The sequence below is a fragment of the Pelecanus crispus genome, chromosome Z, assembly GCF_030463565.1.
Source record: "Pelecanus crispus isolate bPelCri1 chromosome Z, bPelCri1.pri, whole genome shotgun sequence".
Lineage (NCBI taxonomy): Eukaryota > Metazoa > Chordata > Aves > Pelecaniformes > Pelecanidae > Pelecanus > Pelecanus crispus.
In genome coordinates, this window is record NC_134676.1 from 38492901 (window position 1) to 38514605 (window position 21705).

Sequence of the window (21705 nt, forward strand, 5' to 3'; positions counted from 1 at the left end):
TAGATCAGCTAAAAATCTTCACTGAGGTGTTCCGGCTGGTGTGTTTGTGTGTGTGTGAGTTAGTCTACGCACATATGAAAGTGACAGAGAAGGCAGCTAGACACTGCAAGTTGCCTCACAAGACCAGACTGAGGGTGCTGTACCACATTAAAAAAAAAGCTGCCATTAACTAGCAGTGACTACCACTGGTCTGGCATAAAAGCCAGGAAAACTGGACACTATTCATATCTCCCTCCAAAGCAAATGGCTTTCAGCAGAAAGCACTGGTTTGGAGATAGAGGTCTAAGCTTGCATTTTCACTCAAGAGGATAAAGGATTTGCCAGGGTGATGCTAAGTGAGGCTACGACAGGCAAAGACACACAGCCTTAAGCCAGCAGCTGACGGCAAACCACTCTCCCCTCACAGGGGTAAAGCAGAAGTCCTGCAACCCTTTTTGGTAGACGCTTCACTTGGGAGCTTCTCCGAATCATGGAAGTAATAATGAGGCTTTCTAATTAAAAAAAACCCTTGATTACTTGCACTACCAAACAATTTGCCTGTGTTGGTAAACCTGAACAATCTGTTGCACCAATGTGCCCAGGAGGTCCCAAATTCAGCCAGAGTAGTCTCTGCACAGGTTTGGAAGGATTTCCTTCCGTACCACCAAATTTAAGGTAGCATGGGTACTCTGCATAAGAAATACAGCTTCCAAGAGCTGACATGTATCAGGGTGGGTGGATGGAAGAGGTATAGGGATATTTCATACCTGCAAGGGATATATCTGCGTGAGGCTGTGCACCCTTCTTTGCTCAGAAAGCAGCCAAGAAACTCTGTTTCTCTGGACTAGCCTTCACTTTGCTCATTTCCTTTGCTGTGTTTATGTCCTCACAGCAGGAAGAAAACTAAACTAGCTGAAAAGCATACCTTCTTTCACTTTGAAGACTTTCACACATAGAACAGACAGGAAGAGTGCAAGTGAACACAGTGAGTAATTTGGGATGGGGAACAAAGAAAAAAAGATAAAAACAAGGCAAGAAGGGGAGGGAGCAAGAGATTATGCACAGTTGAACTGGGAGGAATGGGAAGCAATAGTGGATGAAGAGCAAGGGAGCCAAAGTAGAAGGGAAGTACATGTTAACAGGAAATACATGGATAGGAAAGGCTTTCTGCTTTGGTCTATTAAAAACAGGCATTCAGTGCCATTAACTTTGATAGTCAAAAGGATACTCAGGGGAGGGGAAAATACAAATAAAAAAGTCAATAAACAGATAGTACAGAGTTATGTTGTAGGGAAGAGAGCAAAGAAAGCAAAATTGATTTTTATCCCCAGGACAATACGGGTATTTTTGTCCCAACACGCAGAAAGGTCAGTTCACTGGGAAGCAGATATATACATTTATCTCAGAGAAAGGGCTTGAGATATTCAGTCCTGCCCTGTTTGCCCGTTGTCAGGTGACTATTACCTACACAAAATGGCATCAATCCATGGTTAAACTCAAGGAGACAGATCAAAACAAACCAATCAGCCAAACCCAAAGCGCAGTAGAGCTTAGCTGCGGAAGCAACCATTCTAACTTGCTCCTGTGCTGCAGAAAAGCTTGAAGAGATCTATCTGCAAAGGACCACTGGAGGGGGCCTGTGCAAACAAACCAGAACTGGCTCATGCAGAAGCCTGTTATGGGACAGCAGACCTGAGCAGCTTGCTACAGTAAATCCCATTTGCTTACATCAGGCTACTGTGAAAAGAAAGGATTGTCCTGCCTTGGCTTCATCACTTTCAGATATTTACCATGAACTATTATTAGGTGGAACACAAACTACAGACAGAAATTTAGCCTTCACATTCAGTGAAAATTTTTTTATATATACACACACACACACTTTTTTCCATGTTTTCCTCTACTACTTGGTACCAACCTGCACCTGTGCGAGATGTGTTTTTTTATTACCCTTAACTGTGCACACTGGTGCGTAACACTGTGATCCCAAACTCTTAAAACAGGATTTTCAGTTATACTGCATGATAGGCACAGTGCTGTTATGAAAAATATTTGCTGTTTTAGACAGCCAAAACAGGGGAAAATCACCTCTCTCAAAAAGTTTGGAGTCTTTATTAACTCTTCACACCTCTACTATCAAGCCTCTTAATCTTCTTTCAGTAGGCAGTTGAGTATCACTGGCTTGAAGACAACCACTTTATATCCTTTTCTGCTGTCATTTCTCTAATTAAGAAAAAAAACCCCAAACAAACCAACCACCATATATATGTATCTTTTAGCCACTGCATAGTTTGATGCACTTCTATAAGGAATACATCAAGTACAGCAATATTTGTAGATGGATCAATCTAAACTATTACCCATATGCACCATTTCGGCTAAAACAAAAGCAATCATACAAAAAGAATTCTCTTACCAGGAAATCAGAGCAAAAGGAGATAAAGCTTCAGTTCTATAGCTTAATAACCAGATGAAACCTTTATAAAAGCAAATGAATATACTGAAGAATTCAACAAGATATTAAACACCACTTCTATTTTTTGCAGTACACGCTGTCAATATTGGGAAACACCCTCCCACACAGTTATTTCAAATATATTGATCTTTAGTAGGAGATGCTAGTACAGTCTATTTTAAAACCTTGTCAAGGAACTAAGGTTGCATTACTGTCCACATTTGTGGTGACCCTCCAGATGGTGTTTTACCATGCAAAACAGACAGAATTGGAAGCCTAGGTACACAATGTTCTGTAACAGAAAGTAACATTTGCATGCAGAAAAGAGTTTTTGTTTGCATATTCTCTGTGTGGGATAGTTTGATGGTTACAAAAGGAACCTTTGAGCTAAGGGAAGCAGTCAAAGGAGCAAGATGTGAACCTGTACTTATTTTGCAAAAGCTCTGTGTTACACAGTTCTGGCAAACTGAACAAAGACATGTGTTTCAGCTCCTTTCCTACCTCTGTTACCAGAGGCCAAAATTAGCCTAACAGGGATGAGAAGCACAACCACAATAAACCAGGAAAGACTCAAATGAATAAAGTTACTTCTGCAACGTGTTTTTTGATAACATGGTCCTTTACCATAGACATCTAGGCCTCATGCACCCTTTCTTTTCCTCTGTCATTATACCATGCAAAACAGATCACAGACGAAAGAGGTTCTCTCTCATAACAGAGTGAATGCAGAAGTATTGGCTAATAATATATAGTTGTCAAGGTATTTTTTCCTATTATTCTCTTCCCTGCTATTTTGAATACTACAGGACAATGCTGGAAGATAGCTTCCACACTCCAGACCATGCAGCTAGGATAGGTTAAGCACCACCTAATAGATGTTACACACATATTTTTCTTCTTCTAAGTCACATACAAGTTTAACTATAGGCCCTGAGAGAGAAATACAGGATATTACTACTGTGATTTACCTGCATTCACACCTCATGGCCACAATTTCAACAAATAGCATTCATGTGTGAATTTTAGTATAGCAGTTTATAACCACAGAAGGAGCCCACCTCTTGTATTTTTGCACAGACCTCAGTCACAGGCTGCCTGTTGCAAGGCCTGAACACAAAGCACTGCGCTCAACATGCAGTCCTTGAGGCCTCTGTTCCTCATCCCACAAAAGAGGAGACGTCATGCAGAAGCCTGAATTTTTCTCACACTGCCTCATCCTGGACATGATGATGTAATTCCTAGCTACAAATATGTCATTCATCAGGTTTGTTCCCTCATGTGCTCATTGAAATTGTTGAAAGGTGATTTTTCAGAATGCTACTTCCTAATCAACATATGGACTATCTTGTCATTTCAACTGACCCACACTCCTGCTAGACAATATCTAGCTTAATCTCCAAATTCCACCACTAAACTATACTAATGCTCTCAGGATAACTTGAAACACACTTGTTTTTCCCATTTTGCAGCTCATTGTTATATAATTCTTACCAGGAAAACACGTGTTTGATGATAAGGGAAAAAACACAGCATGATTTTTCCCCCACCCCCAACACTGTGTGTCAAATGAAATTCGTTAATATTTTTGAACATGAAGATAGCCCATAAATACATTCCGAGTAGGCTTTTCGCAGGACGCACCATTTTATCAGTGTTAAATTTGAGATATGAGTGCAAAAACCATCTTTGCAGCTCATTAAATCAGTGTCATCCTTATTTCCAAGGGCCTGTAATATTTGCAAAAATGAAATGATAATGTAAGACTAAGTGAATGATGAACAGTCCACATCCACTCCCTTGAGGTGTTTTTCTGGACAATATTTATAAAATAATTAGGAACAAGTTTAAGTATCACAAGAAGTGGCTCAAAATAAGAGAAGGAATATTGTTTCTGAAGAAATGTGTCTTCCTTACTTCCTGCATCACTGTGGCCTTAGTAAAATTACTCCAATGCTTAGCTGCTTGCAGAACCAGGCCCTGTTCAAAAAAAAATAAAGTGGAAGTACCTATGCACAAACTGAACCAAAAAAAATCACCTTTACTGCAACAGCTGCAGAAGTATCCACATAGGAGAAGCAAAACTAATCCTAAAGAAACAATGAATAAGAAACCACCCCTTCCTGAAACTCCACAGTTCAGAGTGATCTAAAAGAAACTACTTGAATGCTTTTATTAGTTGTAACTACAAAGACAGGCTTACATGTGAAATTTCCCCTTTAATGAGAAATTCTCACATACTACACCATCAACAATTGCATCTTCAGATGAGAAACAGGTCCCTCTCTTATGGGAAAAGAGTCTGTATTTTAATTAGGTAGCCAAGAACCTGGAGTCCACATGACAAAAAGACATGTCTAATCATCAAGTACAGAGTCTCTGACATCCTTATTTCCTTTGCAGAAGCATGTCATAACACTCTTGCCACTTTCTTTATTCCTCACCTCCAAAAATGGAAATTATATACAAGACACATTACTGCAAGGTTCAGCTGTATTTTTAAAGTGCCATTGTTGTTGCTATTGCCTGTTTTGACTTTGCTTCGGAAGAAACTGGTCTGCCAAAATGAGTGCATTTTGAACAACCCAGAATCATTGAATTCACAAAGGGCAGCTGATTTAACCACCCTCTTCTGCACTGGGACTTTAGCAGAATTGTGGTTTCACTCCTTCAGGCTCTTCTAAACATTTGTGTAATATTGAATGGCTTCAAAAATAGTATCAGAAACCTTCTTTTTTTCCCTACTGTATGGGTATTTGTTAATTTTGTTGGTATGTTTGAGAACAATTGCCTTATCTGTTTTGCCCTCTTATTCTGATTTTTCAGATATCTATTTCTGCCTCATCAATTCTTAAGATACGAGTTTCTACTTAGGCCATAGACAAGAGCAGCAATGAAAAGGGCAGCACACTACCTTTCAAGTTACAGAGTTTGAGGTAAATGCTGAAGCAGAGGTTTTATTTGTCTATTTATATTAAGTGCTAATGGTCCATAAAATATCTAAGGCATGTTAATGCACTTTTTTCTATATGGAAAAATCTTGCAGTATATACACGGCGCAATTAACCTGATTTCCTATTTCAAGTAATTTTGTAATAGTCATGAACTTAAAATCAATCAGAAAAAACTGAGACAGGCAGATGAAGACTGCTTCACTGTTTAACTGATGTCCTTGTTTCTAACATCTATTTGATGGGGCATAAGCATCAGCAACTAAAATTTTAGGAGATGCTGCTATGTGCTATGTCCCTATATTCTCTGGAGAGATCAAGCCACTTAGATTGTACTTCAGAACACATTTTGCTAAACATGTATATTCAATCTCATTTTATTTAAACATACTTGTATCAAAATAACTGCATATCCTAGGGAACAGGTCATCAGTCACCCTTAAAAGGTGAAAAGAATGAAATGGTGAAAAGATTCTTTTAGATTTAGATTTCTTTAAGATTCATTTAGAATTTGGAATGAGCTACAATAAAAATATTCACCTGAAAATTTTGTTCCAGTCAGGAAGAAGGGATGGTTACAGCAAGTTTATGGCACCAAAAAAATGTTTACATTCACAAAAAAGGGTAAGATAAGAGGGGTACTGACAGGATTAGAAGTGTTCTGGGAGAATCAGGCCTAAACATAAAGAAAAAGTAGCTCTTGACTTTCTTTTACAACAAAAAGCACTGTTAAGATACCATGTACGTACCTATTTATAGGCTGCCTAGAACAACCACAGAATATTCACATTTCATCAAAGATGCCCATTAAAAAAAGAAAGATGTCAAGTTTGAAATTGTGAACTTTCCACAGGCTTCTGTTATTTTTCACTCCATAATATATCACTTTGTTGGTAAATGCACATCTCAGTTTTGTTTCATTAGTTATTAAGAACACAATAAAGTAATATCAATTCATTGTCTTCTAGTCTGACAAAATTCAGACCTCATTATTCTTTGTAAAAAGTTACATTTATTATATATTTACATATACATAAATAAAACTAGCATTTATTCTCACATATATAGTGCACCTCTTCTCCCCCAATTTAGGGCATAAATAGTGAAAGTCCAATGTATTTCAAATCTAACACAGGAGGCAGGCTACAGAGATCTCTGTAAATGTCATCCCAAATGACTGTATTATCCAAATCTCAAGAGACTAAGGAAAACATGAAGAAAAACTCAAGACAGGGGAGGTAGGTCCATCACTCCAAAAGATCACCTTGCTAGATAAAGAGCAGGCAGATGACTTATGGATTCATCCTGCCACAGTGCAGAAGAGAGAAAAAAAAATGTGTGGTCCTGCAGACTAGAAAATATAAGCTCTTTTCATCCACCATCCTCAACCTGATACTCTCTCTCTCTCCTCTAAGAGGTTCCACTGCTAAAACTCTTTATTGTCAAATGATTTGCATGAGTTACCAACAGTGCCCAACCCTACAACAGGCACTTCAGCTCTAATGAACTGTATTCAAGGAAACAACTTGAGAAAGAACACTGATCTACCTCACATGAAAACACTTTTTAAATTTTTTTTTTTGTTGTTGAAAAGTTTTTGAAGCTGCTCGTAGCACAGACTCAAAAAAAAAAAAAGTCCTAGAGTTAAGAAATACGGTTTTGAACAGCTGAAGAAATATGAGGTCCTGGAGGCTGCATCTGCAATATGCTGTAGGTCCAGACAGGACTAATCTGTATCACTTTTTACAAGAGAGGCCAGCAATAAGCCCACAGGAGGCATATTTAAACTGACAAAAGCAGCTCAGTTTCTTACACACCTGCATGAAAACAGTGTATTTTGAAGCTTTAACTGAACTTATTCCAGTGATTCCAGGAGCTGAACGTGCTTCCTGAAACACCATGAAGGGACAAGAACCTTTCTTTTTCCTGATTCTGTTGGTCACTGCTCACTGCCAGAATCCTACACATTACCAGGTAAATATCTGTTTGCAATCTGTCTGCATTGGGGGTTGGAAGAGGAGGGGGAGGGTTGAAGAAAAGTGAGATGAAAGTAGGCTTTACTGAAAATAAACCAGCTTGTTCTCCCCATCCTTACTTTCCTTCAGTTTTTCCTTAAACTCACATATTGTCTAACTTCACAGGTAGATGGAAAGGTTAAACTGTCGCCCTTCTCCAACTTACTGACAATACAATTTGCAGACCAGCCAGCAGAGCAACAGGCAAGCATATCACCTGTTCAACTCCTTTGCTGGAAGGACAGAGAGGGGCAAGAAGATCTACAAACACCCCCAACACCTACCCCCCAAAGTATCCATACTTCAATTCAGGAACTAGAAGTGTACAACTTCAGAAAAGTTGTGGATTGTAAAGCAAGCTGGATTTGATGCAGCACGTAAGTGCCTTGTAAGTTTTCAACATTGAAAAAGGAGAGCAGACCAAACTTCCTGACAGGCTTTAGCCTTCCCCTTTCGGTTGTGAAAAACAAATTTTCACCAAACATCAGCAGAAAACAAGTTGCTATGGGTTTTGGTTTCTAGCCATTCTTCTGGCCACTAACTAAAGGTAGCAGGAAGCAGAATTCTGCACAGTTTCAAATGTTATAAAGGGTTACACTACAGTTTCTCACACTTTGCTGGCAAGAGACCTGGGAAATACTTTCTATCTTTTTACTACATAATGAAGATACCTCCTTACATGTGAGAAGATATGTTCTTACAATATTTGAAATATAAAGAAGATCAAAGCAATATATTACTATATTTATTAAAATAATTGCACAATATGAATTGTGAATCAGGTCGCCTCTCCCACAGTATAGCTGCTGTTGGAAGTCTGTGATTATTCATAAAAAGGAATTTGCTTTAACTTGGTTTTACACTATATTCAAAACCATTTAGAATTTTATTGTGTGGCACTGCAACACAGTATTAGATCTTACTGACTCCTGGCTTTCAAATCTCTATTTTTATCATGGCAACTAAACAGACAAATTACTTTGTGTTGCATTTGTTTAAGTCCTTGTTTAGCTGAACTTGTTGTCGATTACTGCCATTCTTAGGCTATATTGCCGCACATAAAGAAAAAATTCCCTATCAATAGGAGGTACAGGAGCTGCAGTGCCAACCACATTTCATGGACACATCCAAATCAACCCAATTCTGGCTGAGCAGGAATGGGAACTTCTCTTCCCAGCGAAACCCAGATACAGTTTGCCTCTGCACACAGATTTTTGAAGATGACCTCATTAATCACCTTTGGTGCTAACTCAGCAGAATGCAACATAGTGGAGATAAACTAATCTCACACATGCCATTCTCAGGCTACCTAGAGTAATAGTCCTTGCAAGTTGGCTTTTGCTACTGTTGTCAGCCACCTTGTTATCTGCTAAGAGTGCAACAAAGTTAAAACTGGAAAAAATGGTATTACTTTTCTCCATTTACATTTGGTAGCCATTGCACAGATCTGAAATGATAGTTCACTGTGACAGTTTAGTTCACTGAAATGTTTGCTTTCCCTGCAGAGAGCCCTGTTCTCTTGAAGATAACGTAAATGAACAGATGGAAGGATCAAGAATGACTTTATAACTTCCCAACATCACTGCTGGCTTTGCTAATTATTCAGTGAATGCCAGGTCTGCTTCTCAGTTATATGCATACAATGCTGTGAGTCAACAGAACATGTATGGCAGAGTAGAATATATTCCAATACTTTATAGGCACAAATAAAAAGTCCCCTAACAGAATATATGGCATGAAATACATTGGCAAGGTCCATTAAACAACACAGATGCTTCACAGTGTGAAATCCAACTCTGCGTGCTGCTGGAGTTTCTTAGAAACCCTACAGCACAAGCAGGTTCACAGCCTGCATTTGCTTACCATGCATACGGACAGGTAACAGGCAGAGTGCACCACTCTACTGCGATACAGTGACAAACCACAGGAAACACACAACGTGGACGGCAGCCTTCGTCATAAGACTCTACCCTTTCTTATACTCAGTACACCGTATTTCTTCTTTTCTCAGCCCTTAAAGGTACAGCTCTTACAACTTTTTTGTTTAGTCCTTAAGAGTCTCTCACATAAAAGGCTGAACCTTTGCATCCCTCACTTGTGCCAGAAGAAACTGCAAGGACCACCTCTCATCAAACAAGCCCTGATTCTCTCCTCATATCCCAGGTTTTAAGTGACTGCTCATGGCAGAGTATTGAATTGAACCTGGCAATCTAGGTGCAAGTTTTTAATAGTAAGAAAAAAATTATTTAGCCTAGGCCTTACATACTGAAGTTCATGACATGTTTTTACCTTCAGTGCCTTATACAACAAATCTACACAACCAGAACCAAGATTACAAGAACCAGCTGCAGCTTGCTTCCACATTAACAGCTAGCTTTAATTCTTCAATAAAATGCAAAGTTGCATCAGGTGTGCTCTATAAAATTTGTATTTGCAACTTTACATCTAATTTCAATGGTGAAGACAAAGTATCCAGCAAACTTTACAGAATTTATAAGAAAACCATCAAAGAATTTTATTTCTCCCCCTTCTAAGGGGGTGCTCCTGCAAATCCCACCCTCCAGTATATTACCAACATACTACTGTTCTCACTTGGTAGATATATACTACATAGTATTTCTCATAGTTTGCAAAGCACTTTCTAAATATATCATTTACAATTGATAGGTGGAAGCCACAAATTCACAGAAGTGATGTTTATACTTAGTATTTCTGAGGTCCCACAGAAAGACTCTGACCCTACATCTCCCTGTCTCAACAACTGCTTCTTGTTTCAATTAACAGAAGTACCACCAAAAAACCTATGTCAAAAATCATTTCCTCCCCACCTTCTCAGCCTCAGCTTTGCTGCCTCTAAATATAATAGTCCCCACTGTTTCAAATGTATTCTGCATAAAAACATAAGATAAACAATACTAAATGAGCACTGCAAGCAAACAGTATTTAATGTGGCTGCTACTGCAACAAAGTTCTAACCCAAGCTATTACTAAATTCCAGTCAGACATTTATCAATAATATCCCAAGACATTATTGCAAATGGAAAAATTCTTATTTTTCACTATGCCTACTTACTTACCCCCTCAAACTACTTCATAAAAACATTTATTTCTAGCAGTTTTCGTGTAATTTGTGATGCTTTAGCACACTATTACAGTGTTGCAAACACTGAGAAAAATGTTTACATTTCAACAAACAAGTTAAAATCCTGTAAAAAGTCCCTGTAATTAGACCTGAAGTTTCAAGTTAGTCTTTCTGCTTTGAAGGTCTATGTAAAAATCAAGATACTGCTCAACAGCAGCCAACAAAAATATCCTAAGCCATCTTTTGGTTTTAACTTACTTTTATGAGCCATACTTCTCACCATGCATTTTATCATCATTTGCAGGTATAACAAAGCAAAACTAAATTCTTCTACTAATGTCATGCTGTGACCCTCCAAAAAACCCAAAACCAAGCAAACAACTTACAAATTACTTCCTATCACAGTCTGTTATTACACACCTAGCTTCACCTGGAGGCAGCTGAAATTGCCACTGGCATTTTAACCTCCAGTTTGACCATTCCAAACAGACAATGGACTCATGCACTTTCACATTTGCTATAGCTAATGATACTATCCTGATATTGCATATTAAATCAGACATATACCGGACATTAAAAAGATAGATCAGGCTTGCATGGGCAAATAAATTAGAACATTGAGTTGAATTTATGCAGCTAACAAATATGATTTAAAATTCCCTCAAAGTTCTATAATATCTGAACAACATATGAATAGACCAGATACTTTCAGATTAAAATAAACTGAACATGATGATTTTAGATTTAAGCTCTTCCTTGCACCCCTCCCAACCAAGGGGAAATCCCATTGAGTTTTGCAAAGGGCTATGAACTGCACAAAAGGGTCTTGATTCAGTTTCAACATTCTGTGGTTGCAGATTGTCACTTCACACCAAACCTGGAACTACCATTCAACTGGCGATGCAAAGGGCAATTCTGAATGACAGATAGTCTCTGCAGTATGTATGCACAAACTAGGAGAAGTCCAGGCAAGTGCTAAAGATAACTGCACCTAGTAATTGTGCAGATGTTCACTAGCTGCTTGCTAGTTAATGATTGACCTCTACATAAGGTCAAACAGCTTTGAAAGAATTATTATTCTTATATCACAGGTAAATAAATTCAACCACCAAAAATACAAGGTAGGATACTCCTGTGGTGCACAACTGCTTTGGGGCTGCACCAAAGTCACAGTCTGATCACGAATGCACTTAAACTACAGTGATCTTTCTTGAGTAGGCTCAAAGATGAGTTCTGCAGTACACAACTACTGTAGGGATCCTTACACAATTTTTCATCTGGAGAAACTGAGGTGAAGAGGGTACTGCTCTCTGACAGTCAGCTTGACATGTCAATCTTCAGATGCATCTTCCACCCTGTAGAGTTCCTGTCACCTCTGTGACATAAAGCACATGAAGCAGAAAGAAGCTGGATAGATTCAAACATTGAAAAGACTTGTCAAAATAAACTCAGAGGTCAGTAACATGCAAGACATGCTCTGTTTGGGCTTTAGTACAATGGAATTCAGATCCCAAAGAAATCCAGCTAAATCTAGAAACTGGAGCCCTGAGAGACAGACCAGACCATGGCTCTTTTTTCCTTTCTAAACAACATTTTTAACTACTCATATAATAAGAAAATACTGTTAATGTACATTGCTGAATCACAAAGACAAGAATTTCCTTTCTTGGTATTGCAAGGTACGTTCATCTTACAACACAATCAGCCTTCCCACAGCATGGACAGTATCTTTTAAAATTAAGAGTGAGACAAGCACATGTTACAGAGCCCCCCTTTACAGCCAAGACTATACAGAAAAGGAAAAAAGTGAGAGTACTAATTAACAATAGAATGATTAGTTTAATGACTTACTGGATCACTACTGGAAAGAGGAAGTTAATTGATCGGTTCAGCAGCTAACAGAAGGCAATAATCTCAATTTGAGAACCAGTAACTCTGAAAAGTGGTTCCAAATGTGTTTCTTCTTTCATCCTGAAGCTTTGTATGCTCGCTCTTGGCTAATTACAGCACAACAGCAAGGCCTGTGCTCACATAATAACAACCACCTAGTCTGCTGAGGTAAGGAGATGTGAGGGAAACACGGCCTTCACTGCAGGCTGTATAGGCGACTCAAAGTATTCATTCCCTGCTCAAAACCTCTGGTTTTGCTACTCTGCTACAAACAGCTAGACAAATAACATAGACAGTCCCAGATGGGATCCGTCTGTCTGGATTAACACTTCAGACTCCAATGTAAGTGTATGCAAAGCACATGACAAAAGTCACATGTAGGTATACACCAACACACAACAAAAACTGGTATGTTCTCTAGCACAACAGTAACCTAAAGAAAGAGAAACAACCTTGTAAACCCTAAACAAAGGCATGGGACAGCCTTGCAAGATATAGAGTCTAGCTAGGCACAGGTATGTTTCTTGGCTATTTTGCATGAGAACATCACAGTACACTGAATCTGCTGTTTAACATATGCAGACCATTAAAATATTTCTCCACAGACAGGTCAAAATTAGTTGCCCGTGTGCTATGTAATTCCAGACAGAGAGCTTGGGACTGAGCAAAGATGACAGTTTACAATACTCCAAGACTTAATTAAAGTTTTGAGGGCTAACAAGTAGGACACTCCTCCTACTGCTGGAGCTTCCTTTTTCAAATGCTGAAGCATAAGACTTTGAATAAAACATCCTTATGAATAAATTTCAGATGTGAAGCAGTACATGAACCATCTTAACCTAAGTATTTATAACTATAAAGCTACTCATTCTTTAGCCCTGGCTCTGAAAAACAAATAAACAAAATGTTAATTTAACAGTGAACATTTCAGCAGGTATTCCTACATAAACAAAAACAATTTGCCACTCACATTGCCATTTAAGAGATCCTTCTGAATTACCATGGATTATTTTATTGAAGAGCTCTGAAACTCTTCCTTCTCAGAATCAGTATCACTAAAACTTTTCATAAATTCACTGTTTCATCTAGTTACAACAGAATTTCAAAAGGTATCTTAAAATTACACGGGTATTTGTGTTTTAATTTCAGGTACTTTTAATACCTCATACTTGAATTCCATTATTTGCACACCAAGCAATAATATTCTACGTGTGGTTTTCAGCCTAGAAATCAGATGCCAAATTGCCTCTTTGACAATGTCGTCTCTGCTTTCTCCATATGCTAAGAATCACCATATTGATATGACTGAAGATTAAAGTAGTCCCAGCAGCACCATATCTCTGTACGGTATCACCACCACACATTTCAGCAGAAGTCTAACAACCAGAGAAAAAGTGATCAGGAAAGACTATGATCCTTACTCATCCACATTCCCAGTAGTTTCAAACTATTTCTAGTGTAAAGACCAGCAAAGCCTCGAAGCAAAGTAAGGTTCCAATTTAGATTTCTATTACCACTCAGAAATACATAATAATGTTCTCTCCCTCTGCAGCACTTCAGTGTCCTACTATAGTGACCTGTGAATAGCCAGCAAAAAGTTTATAATGTAAACAAAATCTTGTAACGTGAAATGTACAAGTATCATTATTTAACAAGATGACTTGTTACATCATCATGTTTGTGTTAAAAACAAAACCAGAAGCTGTGGACTGCCATGAAAAGGTTTTCTGTTTCCTAGCCAAAAGCCTCTTCATAATACTTCCTTTGTTTCTATGTTGAACAAAGTGACTGAACTTGGTGGGACATCTCTCTTCCCTCCCAGGACCTTCCACTACCACTCTGAATGTGAAAGTTTCTTTTCCTCAAAGTGCGTGCAAGGTTGAGTGGGGAATAAAGGACTAAAATACCAGTTCCTCAAAGGCTTCTGTGTGTGCCTGCCTTCATGCACTGCAATATACCTCATTGATTATCCATACTGACTTCCACATCACTCAAAATCAAGCAAGGACACCAGTTTTGGCAGAACCTGGGTACTCAAGTTTCACTTAAGGGTGTGCTCCTCCATGCAAGGTAAGCCACACGTGCCTTTTTCTTTCCAGAACTTCTTTCTTATCCAGAGCTCCAAGTGTCTTATACAGGGCCACAGGAATACCGCTTTACCTCTCTGCAGCCTGGTGACCAGGAGCTGAGTGGGCTGGGTCAGAGACAATCTCCACACCACACAAATCAGCACCACCCCCCTCTGCTCTCTGAACAGACTCACATCAAACATATCACAAAGGAAAACAGAGGAGATCCTAATCGGCATCTGCAGGTGTGGATGTGCTGATTACGCTTTGCACTATGAAGAGCGTAAAGGTGAAGTAATCTTTACCTTGACTCATAAGCCAAAACAGTACGTTGCATGGCAACCTCTCCATCAGCCAAGAAGTTAAATTTTCACCCCTCCGCCCTCAGATAAGCCTCTCCTATTATGGTCAGCAGACACACTGGAGAAAAAAGGCTCAACAGGACTATTTATTGCTTTAGCAGTATTTTTTAGAATTATGCATACAAAAATATTTGTATATTCAAAGAAATCAGTACATAAGCCCTCTCAAATTTTTAGACATTAGAACAAGAGAAGTGCACAACAAAGACAAAGGTCCATGACACATCTGACACATCCCTTACTGGAGCTCTGAATACCAAACTTGACAATGAAGTAACTTTATATTTAAAGTAATCCAAAAAACTTAACTCAGACAGCACTGCTGAAAATAAAGTTCAGTGTTCTTACCTGAGATGGTTTTGGTTCTTTTCCAGAGGTTAAAAAAAAGTTGCTGTCCTGCTGTTGCCAGTGATCGGCAGACAAGCCAACCGCATACCACTGTACATGCACACCTTCCCACCAAGGAGGAAGCACCAACAAGCTGTGTAGTGCTAACTGCCACACTGGAAACCTGGGCATGGTCTCATGCAAACATTGTGTTACTCTCATGCAAAAAGCCTCGACTCATGACACAGTAAAACCTATATTTTAATTAGGTACAAAGGGAAAGAACATCTGCAGAACCTTTCAGGGCAGAAAGTTATCTTAGCAGCATCCAGGGAATCCCAGAATCTTTCCTTTAGTTCAATCATCTTCTGAAGATTTTCATATATAACTGTAACAGGAAGCCCACGAATTTCTAAACTCCTTTTTAATAATCCTACAACTTCTTGGATTAGGGAAGGTACGTAACCATGAAGACTGCTATCTTGACCCAAAAGAAATATTTTTATTAATCTTCTAATTGGAGATAGGCAGCAGTGGTGGCTGCAATGGATTTTTATATTACACAAATAAAAACTTGGTTCCCCAATTCTCTGGCTCTCGAGTGTTTAGGATGATTTACCAACAACTGAGTTTGCTGGGGGAAAAAAGCAAACAAACAAAACACATTTCCCAAATTTTGTAAGCCAACAGATTACAAACTGTCCTCCAAATCACTCAGAGACCAGCAGAAACCTTTAGTAAGCTAAAAAAAAAAAATTAAGACCATTTGACACACAGCCTGTGACCCTACTGTTGCCTCAAAAATCATCACTAATAAGCAAACCACAGTTTGAGACATGCTATCTCATGCAGTTAATCCTCTCCATGAACTGAAAAAAAGTCAACCTTAAATTTGGGGAAGATGCAACAGTTTGTAACAAAGCCAAGAGGAAACACTGACTCTCATGGTCTTGTGGCTAATGGCAGGAGACTTGACAAGAATTTATGTTAACTAAATGGGAGTGCCATTCCAACACTGAGAAACCTTTCCACACACACCAGTCAGCAAGAGCAGCAAACTAATGCAGGACAGAGGCCAGCACAGGCTACCAGCCCCAGTACACACCTGGGGCACCCATCAGCTTGCCACCCTTGGCACCTCCCTGCTCCCCCAGGTGCTGCTGCTGGAACTAGCTATGCTGAGACCTGGAGCACAACAGGCACACCCCTGCTACAACTAAGCTATCATTTAGCTGCACAGATGTATCCTCTGGCATTTAGCTGACTCACACTGGTACCCAGGCCAAGAACTTTTCGAGAAAACAAACTCAGCAGGAGAAAAAAGCAAAGTACTTTCCCAGATAGAGAGGGACGGGAAGTTCTGGACACGAAACAGCCCAAGAAGAATCTGTCCTGTTCACTCCCTTTGCAGACACAGGTCTGCCCAAAGGCTTTGCTACACTATAGCTCATGGCAACAAGAGAAAACGCCCCGATGGCCACAGAACATGAGATTTAGACTACAATGCAGACCGGGGACATGGTGGGGGCAACAGCTGTTGCAACCAAGCAACAAGTTTCTCTCTCTTGACTAGATTACTGGAATGCTGACAGCAATCTCACATTTCTCAAGCGCAGAAGAAGCTAACAGGTCTCACTCTACTAATTCCACTTCTCTTCTGCCTCTCCACTGCCGTTTACACACAGGACAATCCCACAAATGGTCATACCAGCAAATTGCACCAGTTAAAGAGTCAGTTGAAAAATAGCTGCCCTCCACACCAGTTTCTTTTGTTCTTGCAAAGTTATTTTTAACCCAGATCAGTTCAGTGATGCGGTATTATCACAAAGCCTCACCAACAGTTGTGCAATCGCAGTCAAAAAAGTGGCAAACTGCCATAACAGTTGTAGTATTAAATCAGCTTTGAGGCTGACGGCAACATGCCATTAAACTGCACTGCTCATCAAGCTATAAACTTAAATGCTAGCAGTTTCCTTCAGTTCAAATGGCACGGCTATGTTTCTGGAGTTGTGAGCAAGATTCAGTAACTGTATTTGTAAATTACAGCATTAGTTCTACTATTGAATGGTGTTCAATTTTTTAAGTATTTGTGTAATTGAACCACCTTTCCATTTGTGTCCATTTAAAATATATACATAATTATACACATTAATATAATTCTGATCATAAACTAGCAGCTCTAGCCAAAGGACACCAAGATAGGCCTTCCAATTTATATCTTTGTGTGCCAGAAAACTTCCAAGTCACTAAGTTTGTACAGAGACAAAATGAGCCCAGCGGAACCCGATTCCAGATCCCTAGTACTTATTTCATAGGATGAGTTTTATGATTCACAGTGAATTGGTCTAAGAGAGAATAAAAATCATCTTATTAACACTGGGCCATGACCTGCAGACACACACTTCTTACACAGCACTGGATGAATCTTTCAGCCTATGTGTCTCAGCTCCAGGGTGTGTAACATGGGTGTTCCCTGGCCTCAGAGAGGCATTTTAAAAGGTCTGTCACTATCTATAGAGTTTTAAATACTGCAGTAACAAGGATCACATAAAAAACAAAGGGTACCAAACACAGGGGGCTGGCCAGGTGGCACGCAGTCACAGAAGACATGAACCTTGAGTTAAAAGAGCCAGCAACAAAAATGGGCACAGTTAATAAAATGACCATCATCCAGCACCTGCTTTACTAGACAGAAGCATACTATGACTATGCATGTACACAGCACCACACAAAATTTTAGATGTAACTTAGTTCTTGACTATCATGCAGATCATAGCTGTGACATACTGAAGAAATTAATGCTAGCTTACTACTACTTCTAGTTTTTTAAAAATCTCGTATTTCAAAATAGAAAACACAAGCACATCTGGACAATGGTAAAATATACAAGGCAATTGCAACACCTACATCTTTCCCCTACTTTGCTGATCACAAATAAAACAGCTAGTTTTACAGCAAGGAGGAAATAACAGTAAAATGGCAGATATTGTACCTTGCAACAGGCTGATATGGTTTTCTAGTTCATAACTGGAGAATGAAGAGGGAAGGTAAAAGATGGGATTTCCAGCTCACTGAGGGAGGACTTGAAGTTTCTTCCTCACACAGAAGGAGAAAAAGCTCTTTATGGACTGTACAAACGTGAAGAATAAGACAAGACGCATGACCTCATAACCACAGCAGGAATCTGCAATGATAAACCAGACACTTGATCTATTCAGGGAAAATAAAATTCACAGTATCAGTGGTGTGGGCCCACAACAAGCCGGTACAGTAGAAAATGGATTCAAGAAGAATGGTCCGAGCTGTACCTAACACTGGATGGCAGGGAAGGCATGAGGACCCTCTTCCCAATCCCTGCCTAGCACTGTCAGTAAAACTTCATTTAGAAAAGCATTTCATTGCATTTAACTTGTGCAGAGTTTGCTATTCAGTTCTAAGCAATATGGGGTTTGGAACATTACAACATATACCAAACTGCTCTTCTGTATGCTTCTAAGTGCACATTTTATTTCGCCCGATTAGTGAAGTTTGCTTTTTAGCTTCCACTGTATATAAATTTCAACTATAGCACCATATAATTTCCAGCAGTAACCAAAGCAACCACACTGCAACACCAACAAGTATACATTCTGCGATCATTGTGTAGGACAAATGCTTAGGCGGGCTCTCAGCAACTGTAAGCGCAGCACTGTATCCTGCAGGGTGCTGAAAACTGCACGGAAGCTGTGCCAGCTCATATCTCCCCTTAAAAACAAATGGGAGCTGGGGGGCAAAGGGGAGACAGCACCTTACGAACAGCTGCCCAGGTCCTAAGGAAAGGGTGTTGCCACCTTCTACCCTAACATAGCCGAGAACGCTAACACACTTAACGTGCCTTGGTTACAGACCAGAAACACACGGAGTAGACATGGTACACATGGAGCTGTGAGAATCAGTAAGAACATTTTCAACACTGTATGGACCACATTACGTAAAAAATACTTTCTCTGGGGCTCACAGTTTCTAGTCCATTCTGCTGGTGTCAAAAGTAAAAAAAGAAATCCCTTAGCTACCTCCAGGCTAGATAAGAAACAAAACTGAAAAAAACCCAACACCATTCCACAAACATACATTACTACAGCAAACCATGTAAGCATACGCTTATTTTTAGGCACATGTTTCAATTCTCCCGATATCAAGAAGACCTAAATACATAACTTAAGATTGTAAACAGCCCTAAACTAACACCAACTGAACTCAGTGAAAGAAACCTCCTACTGTTGTTAATTGATTAAGGATCAATTCCTAAACTTAGAACATGATTTTCCACTCCCAGTTTTATCAAATCAGGGGAGGGGAAGAATCCAGGAAAGAGATGAAATACAGTAAAATGAGTGAAGAGGAACATTTTTACAATCACATTTTATTTTTCCCTCAATATATTAATTACCAGAAAATGAGCTTTAAAAACAAAACAATTTAAATATTTGTGTTCAATTTTGGTTTTCGTTAATCAATTTTGAGATGGCTACAAGCCAAAAAAGTACATTAAGGATGGGAGAAAGTATCTGGGTGGTGGAAGAGATGTGACAAATTAAGAAGTATTTATGTTTTTTAGGTTCTGGAAGAGTCAGAGTAACAACTACTTAGGCATTCATCAGACTGTGTATTCTCTGCTTTGAAGATCAAAGAATTTTGGGAGATCATTTGAAGAACTTTATTAAAAAGCATCTCTACCATAATAAACCATGGGATAAACATCCTACAAATTTATGTTGAGACATAAAAAACCCAGTGGGTGCTACAATATACATTCGCTAATTCCCAAACTGCCAATGCTCCTTATGTTAGGTTCATTTTAAGGAACAGTTTCTACGGTTTTAATTTTGATCTGCGCCCTCCTCCACCTTACGTTATCCAAATGTTAGCTCAAAACATTTACATAAATACATAAAATTCTAACAAAACAGAAGGAACAAACCCACTGTTTCTTCACCTTAAGCAACATCCTTTTAGAAGCAACATGAAACAAGTATATTTACATTTCCTTTGGGGGAGCTAACATAACATCCGCACAAAGTTTTCCTAATGCAACAGCACATACCATAGCTCCGTTTTAAAGCAGCAGCATTCAAAAGGGGGGGGGGGAGCCAAACAACCTCTAATCACTTAAGCAGTGTATTGGAAACATTGCTACCTTAGGAAAGCCACTTTCTGGTGCCCGGCCGGACCCTCGGCGGGGACGGGCTCCGCACACCTGAGCCCGCCCGCCCGGTCGCAGCCGAGTTTTACCCTGGAACAGGCAGTGCCTAAGGCAGGCAGGAACCTACCCCTCACCATTCCCTCGCACGCTGTTGGTGTGGGGTTTTGTTGTTGCTGCTGTTCCTTAAAAAGCTACAATCCCACAATTAAGAGACTTAAAAGTCCGGGGAAGTTGACAAAAAAAAAAAAAAAAAGAAAAAAATCCCCCCAAAACACGCGAACATGAAAAGCGCAGACACGAGACGCCTTTTCTGTCACAGCCCTTCAGGCTGCAGCCGGCACGGCCCCGGGCACCGGCGGGCACAGGGACCAGCACGGCCCGGCCCGGCACCTGCCCGAGCGCGGCTCCGGGCTCCGGGCGCCCACCGCCCCCACCGGCCCCCGGCGCTCAGCCGCCAGCGCCGCCCCGCTCCCCCCACAGACACCCCCCCCCCCCCCCCCGGGGGGAACTGAACAGCCCTGAAAATAAAACCAGAAAAAGGAAAAAAACCGGAGAGTACGGGCCGAAGCCCCCCCACGCCCCGCGGCGAGACCGCCCACCCCACAGGGGGAAAACAACAAGGCACGAAAAACCAGAGGCACCGCACGTACGGATGTAGCCGCCTCAGCCTGCGAGGGCCTCCAGCGAGGCGCCCCCCGCCGCCGGGAGGCCCCTCCGCCGGCCCGCCGAGGCCGGAGCGGAGAACTGAGCTGCCACCCCCGCCGCCCCCGAGCCGCCCGGAGGGCAGCGCCGCGGCTCCCTCACCTCCAGCGCCGGTGTGTGGCGGCGTGAGGCGGGGCGGCGCGGTGCGGCGCGACGGGCCGCGGCCCAGGCCCCGCCCCAGGCCCCGCCCGCGGGCCGGCTCCTCCCGCCCGCCCCGGCGGCCGAGGCGGCGGGGGTGCCGGGTCTGCGCCCTGCGCCTACCCCGCCGGCGCGCCGCCGGCCCTGGCTGCCTCTCCTCCTCGTTTGCCGCCTCCTGCCCCGGGCCTGCGGGCGCTCGGGGCGCGGGAGGTTGTTTGGGGGCCGTGGGGACCCGGGGAGGGGAGTGAGCGGCTGGTGGCTGGGGGTCCCGGCTCCGCGGGTGGCACGGCTACGAGGGGTCATGGAGGGCTGCGGCCTGCTTTGGCGTGCGCGGCCGTGCTGGCGCACTGAGGTGTGACAGCACCTGTTGGCCCGTTTTTGGCAGGAGGGACTCTGCCTCCGCGGGCAGCCGGCCGTTCCGGGCCGAGCCTGCCAGCCCAGAGCGAAGGGTCACCATCTGGCACATGCTCGCTTCCTTGCTTCTCGTTCGGTTTCTCCAGGATCGCGCTCGTTCATGGCACGTGAGCTCCGAGTACTGCTTCTCACGTAAAGCTAC

General features: G+C 41.2%; 1 protein-coding gene across 1 annotated transcript in view; it reads right to left on the reverse strand.

Moving 5' to 3' along the window:
* The window catches only part of PIP5K1B (phosphatidylinositol-4-phosphate 5-kinase type 1 beta), a 109409-nt gene extending 91116 nt beyond the window's left edge, over nucleotides 1-18293 (reverse strand). The window contains exon 1 of the mRNA XM_075725899.1: nucleotides 18120-18293. The gene's annotated coding sequence lies outside the window, so the exon portion shown is untranslated. The remainder of the gene's footprint in view (nucleotides 1-18119) is intronic.
* Nucleotides 18294-21705: the final 3412 nt, after the last annotated feature.